Source organism: Dreissena polymorpha, chromosome 1 (genome assembly GCF_020536995.1).
Source record: "Dreissena polymorpha isolate Duluth1 chromosome 1, UMN_Dpol_1.0, whole genome shotgun sequence".
Lineage (NCBI taxonomy): Eukaryota > Metazoa > Mollusca > Bivalvia > Myida > Dreissenidae > Dreissena > Dreissena polymorpha.
The window spans coordinates 174,729,232-174,742,572 of NC_068355.1; the positions used below are offsets into that span (position 1 = coordinate 174,729,232).

The window sequence follows — 13,341 nt, forward strand, 5'->3', positions numbered from 1 at the left end:
CCTTTTTTTCATGGTTTCCTTGCCAACTAAACATGTCAGTCTCTTATATTATCATCAGCTCCAGCCCACAGGAAATCTAACGTTTCCTTGACAAATTAAGGTTATGTTCATCAGGAAACAATTCCAATTCTTCTATTTATGACAGTTGACTGTTTTGTTTCCTCCAGTGTATATTTTAATTCCCAAAATATCTTTGTCTTGAACATTTCCTAACGTAGAAATATGATGGTTGATGTTTTGTTATGCTTTTACACTTGTGAGGGAGGGGTGAGATGCACTGTTATAATATGTGTCTTGTTCTGATAAAACTGGGCTTAATTCATGTGCTTAAAGTGTCGTCCCAGATTAGCCTGTGCAGTCCACACAGGCTAATCAGGGACGACACTTTTCGCTTAAACTTGATTTTCGGTAAGAAGGGACTTCCTTCAAACTTAAAATACCATAAAAGCGGAGTGTTGTCCCTGATTAGCCTGTGTGGACTGCACAGGCTAATCTGGGACGACACTTTAGGCACATGCATTAAGCCCAGTTTTCTCAGAACAAGACACATATGAGCCTTGCTCTGGGAAAACAGGCTTTAATGCACTTGCATTAAGTGTCTTCCCAGATAAGCGTGTAGACTTCACTTGCATTAAGTGTCTTCCCAGATAAGGGTGTGGACTGCACTTGCATTAAGTGTCTTCCCAGATAAGGGTGTGGACTGCACTTGCATTAAGTGTCTTCCCAGATAAGGGTGTGGACTGCACTTGCATTAAGTGTCTTCCCAGATAAGGGTGTAGACTTCACTTGCATTAAGTGTCTTCCCAGATAAGGGTGTGGACTGCACTTGCATTAAATGTCTTCCCAGATAAGGGTGTGGACTGCACTTGCATTAAGTGTCTTCCCAGATAAGGGTGTGGACTGCACTTGCATTAAGTGTCTTCCCAGATAAGCGTGTGGACTGCACTTGCATTAAGTGTCTTCCCAGATAAGCGTGTGGACTGCACAGGCTAATAAAGGGAGACACTTTCTGTCTAAACTGGATTTGCACTAATTAGAAACTTCTATTAAACAACAAAATACAATACAAGTAGAAAGCTAGCCTCATATATGGTGAAAGTAAATAAGAGAGATGTGCATATTTATAGACATGTTGTGTTCTTTTGATGTGCTTATTGATTCATATTCCTCAGTTTTGGAAACATGAATGCCTACTGACATTCCATTGAGTGCCAATTCCATTGTTTGCGTGAACAAATGATTGTTTGATTCCGGAGAGGAAAGATATCAGAAATGATACATGTGCATGTAATAGCAGCAGTGAAGACCTTGGGTAGTTATCAGAAATTCTGTTGTTTTAGTAACATGATGACTTGTCCCTACCGTTCAACAGTTGTATTATACATGAAGTCATCAGCCAATGTGAAACAGGGCACAATTCACTGTTATGAAACATTAATAGCAACAAAAATATAAATTAAAGGTAACAAGTTTAATGGTGAGTTGACTAAATGATTCAATAACTACTCTTAAGTTAATTATTGTAATACAATTAAATGTGATTGTTTCTCACAATTTTAGTAAAGTTTTAACATAATTATATTTTAACAAGAGATGTGTTTGTCCTACTGCACTGCATTGAAATAAAATTTCTATTTATCATTTGGCAGGTATAGAAATCATCTCCTTTTAAAGGTTATTACTTCCCTCACAGTCAATTATGACCATGGCAGACTTTGAAAAATCTATCATTTGGGTTATATATGAGATTTATGATTATATAAATTACTTCCCTTGAAAATAATTGTCTGTAACAAATCACTGCTACGCAATTCATATGTTTATCACCAAAAACTGAATTTTGGACAATTTCTCGTGTTTTAGGTCATGTGGACAGTTTAATACTGCGTCGAATGGAATGACACAGGTACCGTTTGAGAGATAATTTATTTTGCTGTAAATCTGTGCAGAGTTTTTGGTGATAAACATATGAATTGTGTAGCAGTGCCTTGGAATTCATGTCCGGTAGTAGGATTGCGTTGGTGCCCTTTTCCGTTTTCTTACATATACTATTTTTTATTTTTTAGCTCATCTATTTTTTGAAAAAAAAAAATGAGCTATTGTCATCACCTTGGCGTCGGCGTCCGGTTAAGTTTTGCGTTTAGGTCCACTTTTCTCAGAAAGTATCAATGCTATTGCATTCAAACTTGGTACACTTACTTACTATCATGAGGGGACTGGGCAGGCAAAGTTAGATAACTCTGGCGTGCATTTTGACTGAATTATGTGCCCTTTTTATACTTAGAAAATTGAAAATTTTGGTTAAGTTTTGCGTTTAGGTCCACTTTTTTCAGAAAGTATCAATGCTATTGCATTCAAACTTGGTACACTTACTTACTATCATGAGGGGACTGGGCAGGCAAAGTTAGATAACTCTGGCGTGCATTTTGACAGAATTATGTGCCCTTTTTATACTTAGAAAATTGAAAATTTTGGTTAAGTTTTGTGTTTAGGTCCATTTTATTCCTTAAGTATCAAAGCTATTGCTTTCATACTTGCAACACTTACTAACTATCGTAAGGGGACTGTGCAGGCAAAGTTATGTAACTCTGACTGGCATTTGGACGGAATTATGGGCCCTTTATACTTAGAAAATTGAAAGTTTGGTTAAGTTTTGTGTTTTGGTCCACTTTACCCCTAAAGTATCATAGATATTGCTTTCATACTTGGAACACTCGCAAACTATCATAAGGGTACAGTAAAAGGACAAGTTGCATAACTCTGGATGTCATTTTTACGGAATTATGGCCCTTTTTTGACTTAGTAACTTTGAATATATGGTTAAATTTTGTGTTTCGATCCACTTTACTTCTTAAGTATCAAGGCTATTGCTTTCAAACTTCAAATACTTTCATGCTATCATGAGGTTACTGTACCTGGCAAGTTGAATTTTGCCTTGACCTTTGAATGACCTTGACTCTCAAGGTCAAATTATTAAATTTCGCGGTTAAAAAACAAAACTATTTATTTTGATTATTTTATGTTTGAAATACCGTCCAACCATCGCACCCAAGAATCCCCCCCACCCCCCCCTCCCCCCACCCGAATCCCCCCCTCCCTAATTTTTTTTTATTTTTTTTAAGATCATCTCACAAATTACCACCACACCCTCACACTATACCCCCCCCCCCCCCCCCCAAGGGGTTCTGAAATAAGGTGTCCGAGTTGTCCGAGTCGTCAATTTCTCCTTCCGGACAAGCTGTTTTTCAAAGCTGGCTCGTCCGGTCACAAGTAAAATTTCCGTGGTAAACATTTTTTGAGAACGTAACTACTCCATTTTCCGAAAATCAAAAACAAAAGTTAATATAAATAGCTAACGATTAATCTGCGGACTGGCACACGTTTTCAACTGCAAGGTAGGTAATTTTTCGATAATAATTATTTAATGTAGTTAACCAGTCCACGCGTATTTAGCAACAGTCAATCACGCATAAGATAACATTTTCAGTAGAGAAACCAGCGCACATGTCTATAGCAACAGCCAATCACGCATCAGATAACATTTTTTGTAAATTGCAAATGGCCTCATACATGTTCTACCAACATACAGCGAGTTATATGTTTTTTTTAAATAAAATGACTTCAACGTCAAGCCATGACGCAAATCAGACCAATGATAAAATCAGTTCGGCGTTGGAGAAGACGAGAAAAAACAAGTATGAATATGATAAAGCCTATGACGCCAAGCGGAAACGAGAATTTGTAAACTCTTGGCTAAATGATTCCCCTTGGCTTGAAAACGTTGCCGGTGTGTGTAAATGTAAACTTTGTAAGGAGTTTCCTTTATTAGCAGATAAAGTATGTTTGTATCATTTGCTTAATTAGTAATGATCTTTTCTTTACCTATCTTAAAAGTACGGACAAGTACTTCTTTGGTACGGACAAGTGAATTTGTGGGTCCAGCTTGTCCGTGGACAAGTAGACTCTTAAAATATTTCAGAACCCCTGCCCCCACCTCACCCCCCCCCCCCCCAATTTTTTTTTTTGAAACGGTTAAAAAACACAAATATTTATTTTTATTATTTTATGTTTGAGATACCGTCCAACCATCGCACCCAAGAATCCCCCCCCCCCCACCCACCCCCCACCCACCCACCCCCACCCCCCCCCACCCCCGATTTTTTTCCCCTTTTTTACGCATATTTGGAAGATAATGAAATAAATGTCCACACCCCCACACAATGCACCGCTCTTCACTCCACCCCTCCCTCCTTTGTGATTGAAAATGAGAGTCCCTTCACCTTTAAAAAGAAAATAGATGAGCGGTCTGCACCCGCAAGGCGGTGCTCTTGTTTCATTTTTAGCTCACCTGTCACTAAGTGACATGGTGAGCTTATGTGACTGTGTGATGTCCGGCATCCATTGTGCGTCCGTGCGTGCGTCCGTCAACAATTTGTTTGTGTAGACAGTTGAGGTCACAGTTTTCATCCAATCTTTATGAAATTTGGTCAGAATGTTTATCTTGATGAAATCTGGGTTGGTATTGTATTTGGGTCATCTGGGGTCAAAAACTAGGTCACTAGGTCAAATAATAGAAAAACCTTGTGTAGACAATAGAGGTCACAGTTTTCATCCAATCTTTATGAAATTTGGTCAGAATGTTAATCTTGATGAAATATGGGTTGGGATTGTATTTGGGTCATCTGGGGTAAATAAACTAGGTCTTTAGGTCAAATAATAGAAAAACCTTGTGTAGACAATAGAAGTCACAGTTTTCATCCAATCTTTATGAAAATTGGTCAGAATGTTTACCTTTATGAAATCTGGGTTGGGATTGTATTTAGGTCATCTGAGGTCAAAAACTAGGTCACTAGGTAAAATATTAGAAAAACATTGTGTAGACAATAGAGGTCACAGTTTTCATCCAATCTTTATAAAATTTGGTAAGATTGTTTATCTTGGTGAAATCTGGGTTGGGATTGTATTTGGGTCATCTGGGGTCAAAAACTAGGTCACTAGGTCAAATAATAGAAAAACCTTGTGTAGACAATAGAGGTCATAGTTTTCATCCAATCTTTATGAAATTTGGTCAGAATGTTAATCTTGATAAAATCTGGGTTGGGATTGTATTTGGGTCATCTGGGGTCAAAAACTAGGTCACAAGGTCAGATAATAGAAAAACCTTGTGTTAACAATAGAGGTCCCAGTTTTCATCAGATCTTAATGAAATATTATCAGAATATTTGTCTTGTTAAAATCTGGGTTGGGATCGAATTTGGGTCATTTAGGGTCAAAAACAAGGTCTCTAGGTCAAAGTTTAAAAAAAACTTGTGTAGACAGTAGAGGTCACAGTTTTCATCCAAACTTAATAAAATATTGCCAGAATGTTAATCTTAATAAAATCTGGGTTGGTTGTATTTGGGTCATCTGTGGTCAAAAACTAGGTCACTAAGTCAACTCATAGAAAAACCTTGTGTAGACAATAGAGGTCATAGTTTTCATCTGATGTTAATGAAATGTGGTCAGAATGTTTATCTTGATAATATCTGATTTTGGATCGTATATGGGTCATCTGGGGTAAAAATTAGGTCACTGGGCCAATTCTAGTAAAACCTTGTGTAGATGAAAGAGGTCACAGTTTTCATCACATCTTAATGAAATTTTGTCAGAATGTATTAATTGATGAAATCTGGCTTGGGATTGTATATGGGTCTGACAGAATTTAAGTTGATGTAGCAAGGTTAGGCAGGTGAGCGATTCAGGGCCATCATGGCGCTCTTGTTTTGACTGGCCCTTGTGGCACAGAGGCAATCAAACTTTGGACCTTACAGTAAAAAGTGTGTAAGTTAGCTCTTAAACCTGTTTGGAATGCATCTTATCTCTATGGAGTTGCTCATCCCTTATAATCATTTACAAGCAAAACATGCATAGCCAGTGAAAGGTTAGTAAAATAGTTTCATTTTTATATGAATCAAAATGATTTTATGATTAACGAGCGTAAGAGGTACTTCCTCTTTCCAATGTTTATTTATCTGTCGAGTTCATGATTATTGTATATAATTAAAAACACAATTCATCAACTGATGTGTTAATAGACAAATGTTCTCAATCTACCTAATCTTACTGTAGCCTGTGATTCTGATTGCTTCCTATGCTGCCTATATGGTGTTTTGTGGTTTGTTTGTTTATTTTCATTAATTATAATTGAGATGAAAATAAGAATGTAAACAATTGTGTGTTGTCATCAATGAAAGGCAGCTTCCTGCATAGTTTGGTGTACTGCCTCGATTGCTACACACATTTTGAAAGCTGTAAAATTGACTATTTTAAAATGTTCTTTAACATAAAATGCTATTATCAAATATAATCTAAATGGTGTATGCTTTAACGAAATAACCACACATTTCTAACAGGCTTTAAAGCAGTAAAAGCATTGTCTTTTTATTATACAAAGAATTATAGTGGATGGAAGATACCAAATGATTATGATATATCAGTATCTACTATTTAAATGTTTCATAAATGTACTCTTTCACAACATGTACAATACATAATTTGATTTTTATGTCCCCCACTATAGTAGTGGGGGACATATTGTTTTTGCCCTGTCTGTTGGTTGGTTGGTTTGCGCCAACTTTAACATTTGCAATAACTTTTGCAATATTTGAAGATAGCAACTTGATATTTGGCATGCATATGTATCTTATGGAGCTGCACATTTTGAGTGGTGAAAGGTCAAGGTCATCCTTCAAGGTTAAAGGTCAAATATATGGGTCAAAATCGCTCATTTTTATTTACTGTTTTGTCAAAATATGCGTTAAAAATTTGTTCATTCTATATTATATTCTTATTACATTAATTTTGTTAATGTATATATTTGACAAATGGACAATCACTGACTTACGTGAATAAACGTCCTATTTTGTTTGGTTAATCATAGCACTTTTGAACTACCGCAAATAAAAGCAACAAACTAAAATGGAAAAAGGAAAACTACAACTTATATTATAACATGTAGCTTGATTATTGCCTTGAACTTTTTTTAATAACAAAACGTGTGCTGAACAACAAGAACGATAGATATTATTCTGGTGTTTATATTTTACTACAATCTGTATAATTCACCATTGGTTTTGATAAGGGTTGTATGGCAGGTTTCTCTTAGATGAATAAGCCGCAGGAGACAAAGATGACATTTTCAGGAGAAACTCCTCAGTATAAGCCTCATTCTGGGAATACTGGGCTGTCCCAGATAAGCCTGTGCAGTCCGCTTAGAGGCTATACAGGAACTGGGCTGTCCCAGATAAGCCTGTGCAGTCCACTTAGAGGCTATACAGGAACTGGGCTGTCCCAGATAAGCCTGTGCAGTCGGCTTAGAGGCTATACAGGAACGACACTTTCAACCTTAGCTGGATTTTTGCTTCAAAAGGACCTTAAACGAAAAACTCCATACCAGCTGAAAGTGTTGTCCCTGATTAGCCTGTGCGGACTGCACAAGCTTATCTGTGACAACACTTGATGCCCATGACTGCACAAGCTTATCTGTGACAACACTTGACGCCCATGACTGCACAAACTTATCTGTGACAACACTTGACGCCCATGGCTGCACAATCTTATCTGTGACAACACTTGATGCCCATGACTGCACAAGCTTATCTGTGACAACACTTGATGCCCATGACTGCACAAGCTTATCTGTGACAACACTTGATGCCCATGACTGCACAAGCTTATCTGTGACAACACTTGACGCCCATGACTGCACAAGCTTATCTGTGACAACACTTGATGCCCATGACTGCACAAGCTTATCTGTGACAACACTTGACGCCCATGACTGCACAAGCTTATCTGTGACAACACTTGATGCCCATGACTGCACAAGCTGATCTGTGACAACACTTGACGCCCATGACTGCACAAGCTTATCTGTGACAACACTTGACGCCCATGACTGCACAAGATGATCTGTGACAACACTTGACGCCCATGACTGCACAAGCTTATCTGTGACAACACTTGATGCCCATGACTGCACAAGCTTATCTGTGACAACACTTGATGCCCATGACTGCACAAGCTTATCTGTGACAACACTTGAGGCCCATGACTGCACAAGCTTATCTGTGACAACACTTGACGCCTATGACTGCACAAGCTTATCTGTGACAACACTTGATGCCCATGACTGCACAACCTTATCTGTGACAACACTTGACGCCCATGATTGCACAAGCTTATCTGTGACAACACTTGACGCCCATGACTGCACAAGCTTATCTTTGACAACACTTGACGCCCATGACTGCACAAGCTTATCTTTGACAACACTTGATGCCCATGACTGCACAAGCTTATCTGTGATAACACTTGACGCCCATGACTGCACAAGCTTATCTGTGACAACACTTGACGCCCATGACTGCACAAGCTTGTCTGTGACAACACTTGATGCCCATGACTGCACAACCTTATCTGTGACAACACTTGATGCCCATGACTGCACAAGCTTATCTTTGACAACACTTGACGCCCATGACTGCACAAGCTTATCTGTGACAACACTTGACGCCCATGACTGCACAAGCTTATCTGTGACAACACTTGACGCCCATGACTGCACAAGCTTATCTGTGACAACACTTGACTCCCATGACTGCACAAGCTGATCTGTGACAACACTTGACTCCCATGACTGCACAAGCTTATCTGTGATAACACTTGACGCCCATGACTGCACAAGCTTATCTGTGATAACACTTGACTCCCATGACTGCACAAGCTGATCTGTGACAACACTTGACTCCCATGACTGCACAAGCTGATCTGTGACAACACTTGACGCCCATGACTGCACAAGCTTATCTGTGACAACACTTGATGCCAATGACTGCACAAGCTTATCTGTGACAACACTTGATGCCCATGACTGCACAAGCTTATCTGTGATAACACTTGACGCCCATGACTGCACAAGCTTATCTGTGACAACACTTGATGCCCATGACTGCACAAGCTGATCTGTGACAACACTTGACGCCCATGACTGCACAAGCTTATCTGTGACAACACTTGACGCCCATGACTGCACAAGCTGATCTGTGACAACACTTGACGCCCATGACTGCACAAGCTTATCTGTGACAACACTTGATGCCCATGACTGCACAAGCTTATCTGTGACAACACTTGATGCCCATGACTGCACAAGCTTATCTGTGACAACACTTGACGCCCATGACTGCACAAGCTTATCTGTGACAACACTTGACGCCTATGACTGCACAAGCTTATCTGTGACAACACTTGACGCCCATGACTGCACAAGCTTATCTGTGACAACACTTGATGCCCATGACTGCACAAGCTGATCTTTGACAACACTTGAGGCCCATGACTGCACAAGCTTATCTGTGACAACACTTGACGCCTATGACTGCACAAGCTTATCTGTGACAACACTTGATGCCCATGACTGCACAACCTTATCTGTGACAACACTTGACGCCCATGATTGCACAAGCTTATCTGTGACAACACTTGACGCCCATGACTGCACAAGCTTATCTTTGACAACACTTGACGCCCATGACTGCACAAGCTTATCTTTGACAACACTTGATGCCCATGACTGCACAAGCTTATCTGTGATAACACTTGACGCCCATGACTGCACAAGCTTATCTGTGACAACACTTGACGCCCATGACTGCACAAGCTTGTCTGTGACAACACTTGATGCCCATGACTGCACAACCTTATCTGTGACAACACTTGATGCCCATGACTGCACAAGCTTATATTTGACAACACCTGACGCCCATGACTGCACAAGCTTATCTGTGACAACACTTGACGCCCATGACTGCACAAGCTTATCTGTGACAACACTTGACGCCCATGACTGCACAAGCTTATCTGTGACAACACTTGACTCCCATGACTGCACAAGCTGATCTGTGACAACACTTGACTCCCATGACTGCACAAGCTTATCTGTGATAACACTTGACGCCCATGACTGCACAAGCTTATCTGTGATAACACTTGACTCCCATGACTGCACAAGCTGATCTGTGACAACACTTGACTCCCATGACTGCACAAGCTGATCTGTGACAACACTTGACGCCCATGACTGCACAAGCTTATCTGTGACAACACTTGATGCCCATGACTGCACAAGCTTATCTGTGACAACACTTGATGCCCATGACTGCACAAGCTTATCTGTGATAACACTTGATGCCCATGACCGCACAAGCTTATCTGTGACAACACTTGACTCCCATGACTGCACAACCTTATCTGTGACAACACTTGACGCCCATGGCTGCACAAGCTTATCTGTGACAACACTTGATGTCCATGACTGCAAAAGCTTATCTGTGACAACACTTGACACCCATGACTGCACAAGCTTATCTGTGACAACACTTGACGCCCATGACTGCACAAGCTTATCTGTGACAACACTTGACGCCCATGACTGCACAAGCTTATCTGTGACAACACATGACGCCCATGACTGCACAAGCTTATCTGTGACAACACTTGACGCCCATGACTGCACAAGCTTATCTGTGACAACACTTGATGTCCATGACTGCACAAGTTTATCTGTGACAACACTTGACGCCCATGACTGCACAAGCTTATCTGTGACAACACTTGACGCCCATGACTGCACAACCTTATCTGTGACAACACTTGATGCCCATGACTGCACAAGCTTATCTTTGACAACACTTGACGCCCATGACTGCACAAGCTTATCTGTGACAACACTTGATGCCCATGACTGCACAAGCTTATCTGTGACAACACATGACGCCCATGACTGCACAAGCTTATCTGTGACAACACTTGACGCCCATGACTGCACAAGCTTATCTGTGACAACACTTGATGTCCATGACTGCACAAGCTTATCTGTGACAACACTTGACGCCCATGACTGCACAAGCTTATCTGTGACAACACTTGACGCCCATGACTGCACAAGCTTATCTGTGACAACACTTGACGCCCATGATTGCACAAGCTTATCTGTGACAACACTTGACGCCCATGACTGCACAAGCTTATCTTTGACAACACTTGACGCCCATGACTGCACAAGCTTATCTTTGACAACACTTGATGCCCATGACTGCACAAGCTTATCTGTGATAACACTTGACGCCCATGACTGCACAAGCTTATCTGTGACAACACTTGACGCCCATGACTGCACAAGCTTGTCTGTGACAACACTTGATGCCCATGACTGCACAACCTTATCTGTGACAACACTTGATGCCCATGACTGCACAAGCTTATCTTTGACAACACTTGACGCCCATGACTGCACAAGCTTATCTGTGACAACACTTGACGCCCATGACTGCACAAGCTTATCTGTGACAACACTTGACGCCCATGACTGCACAAGCTTATCTGTGACAACACTTGACTCCCATGACTGCACAAGCTGATCTGTGACAACACTTGACTCCCATGACTGCACAAGCTTATCTGTGATAACACTTGACGCCCATGACTGCACAAGCTTATCTGTGATAACACTTGACTCCCATGACTGCACAAGCTGATCTGTGACAACACTTGACTCCCATGACTGCACAAGCTGATCTGTGACAACACTTGACGCCCATGACTGCACAAGCTTATCTGTGACAACACTTGATGCCCATGACTGCACAAGCTTATCTGTGACAACACTTGATGCCCATGACTGCACAAGCTTATCTGTGATAACACTTGACGCCCATGACTGCACAAGCTTATCTGTGACAACACTTGATGCCCATGACTGCACAAGCTGATCTGTGACAACACTTGACGCCCATGACTGCACAAGCTTATCTGTGACAACACTTGACGCCCATGACTGCACAAGCTGATCTGTGACAACACTTGACGCCCATGACTGCACAAGCTTATCTGTGACAACACTTGATGCCCATGACTGCACAAGCTTATCTGTGACAACACTTGATGCCCATGACTGCACAAGCTTATCTGTGACAACACTTGACGCCCATGACTGCACAAGCTTATCTGTGACAACACTTGACGCCTATGACTGCACAAGCTTATCTGTGACAACACTTGACGCCCATGACTGCACAAGCTTATCTGTGACAACACTTGATGCCCATGACTGCACAAGCTGATCTTTGACAACACTTGAGGCCCATGACTGCACAAGCTTATCTGTGACAACACTTGACGCCTATGACTGCACAAGCTTATCTGTGACAACACTTGATGCCCATGACTGCACAACCTTATCTGTGACAACACTTGACGCCCATGATTGCACAAGCTTATCTGTGACAACACTTGACGCCCATGACTGCACAAGCTTATCTTTGACAACACTTGACGCCCATGACTGCACAAGCTTATCTTTGACAACACTTGATGCCCATGACTGCACAAGCTTATCTGTGATAACACTTGACGCCCATGACTGCACAAGCTTATCTGTGACAACACTTGACGCCCATGACTGCACAAGCTTGTCTGTGACAACACTTGATGCCCATGACTGCACAACCTTATCTGTGACAACACTTGATGCCCATGACTGCACAAGCTTATATTTGACAACACCTGACGCCCATGACTGCACAAGCTTATCTGTGACAACACTTGACGCCCATGACTGCACAAGCTTATCTGTGACAACACTTGACGCCCATGACTGCACAAGCTTATCTGTGACAACACTTGACTCCCATGACTGCACAAGCTGATCTGTGACAACACTTGACTCCCATGACTGCACAAGCTTATCTGTGATAACACTTGACGCCCATGACTGCACAAGCTTATCTGTGATAACACTTGACTCCCATGACTGCACAAGCTGATCTGTGACAACACTTGACTCCCATGACTGCACAAGCTGATCTGTGACAACACTTGACGCCCATGACTGCACAAGCTTATCTGTGACAACACTTGATGCCCATGACTGCACAAGCTTATCTGTGACAACACTTGATGCCCATGACTGCACAAGCTTATCTGTGATAACACTTGATGCCCATGACCGCACAAGCTTATCTGTGACAACACTTGACTCCCATGACTGCACAACCTTATCTGTGACAACACTTGACGCCCATGGCTGCACAAGCTTATCTGTGACAACACTTGATGTCCATGACTGCAAAAGCTTATCTGTGACAACACTTGACACCCATGACTGCACAAGCTTATCTGTGACAACACTTGACGCCCATGACTGCACAAGCTTATCTGTGACAACACTTGACGCCCATGACTGCACAAGCTTATCTGTGACAACACATGACGCCCATGACTGCACAAGCTTATCTGTGACAA

General features: G+C 41.4%; 1 protein-coding gene across 1 annotated transcript in view; it reads left to right on the top strand.

Moving 5' to 3' along the window:
- Window positions 1–13,341, top strand: part of LOC127861967 (inactive phospholipase C-like protein 2) — a 138,205-nt gene that overhangs the window by 87,290 nt on the left and 37,574 nt on the right. The window lies entirely within an intron of this gene.